Consider the following 618-nt stretch of genomic DNA (forward strand, 5'->3'; position numbering starts at 1 on the left):
CCACAGCAAAATATATGCTGGCCATTGTTATTTGTTATATATTTGTATATATATATTTGTGGCTTTTGAGTTGTTCTAACTATTATTTTTAGCAAAAGTGGTGCTGCTCTGTACACTGTCACTTTTGTGACTACTATTAATTTTGCTTTTAGGTTCTAATTGCTAATAAGCCACCCTTTTAATTTGTTATATATATATGTATATATATATATATATATAAAATATATGTATTATATATATATGTGTGTGCATATATATATATATATATAAGATTTTTTTGCGTAATGAGCAACAGTTTTCTACTATATATTTCTTTCCTACCCACAAGGGGCTAAACACTGAGAGGACAGACAAACGGGTTAAGTCGATTACATCGACCCCAGTGCGTAACTGGTACTTAATTTATCAGCCCCGAAAGGATGGAAGGCAAAGTCGACCTCGGCGGAATTTGAACCCAGAATGTAACGGCAGACGAAATACAGCTACACATTTTGCCTGGCGTGCTAACGTTTCTGCCAGCTCGCCACCTAGTTTTCTACTATAGACCAGCAGCAACCAATGAGTTGAGTGTGAATTTGGTCAATCGAAACTGTGTGGAGTCCCAACACACACACACAC

This window comes from Octopus sinensis, linkage group LG25 (genome assembly GCF_006345805.1).
Source record: "Octopus sinensis linkage group LG25, ASM634580v1, whole genome shotgun sequence".
Classification (NCBI taxonomy): Eukaryota; Metazoa; Mollusca; class Cephalopoda; order Octopoda; family Octopodidae; genus Octopus; species Octopus sinensis.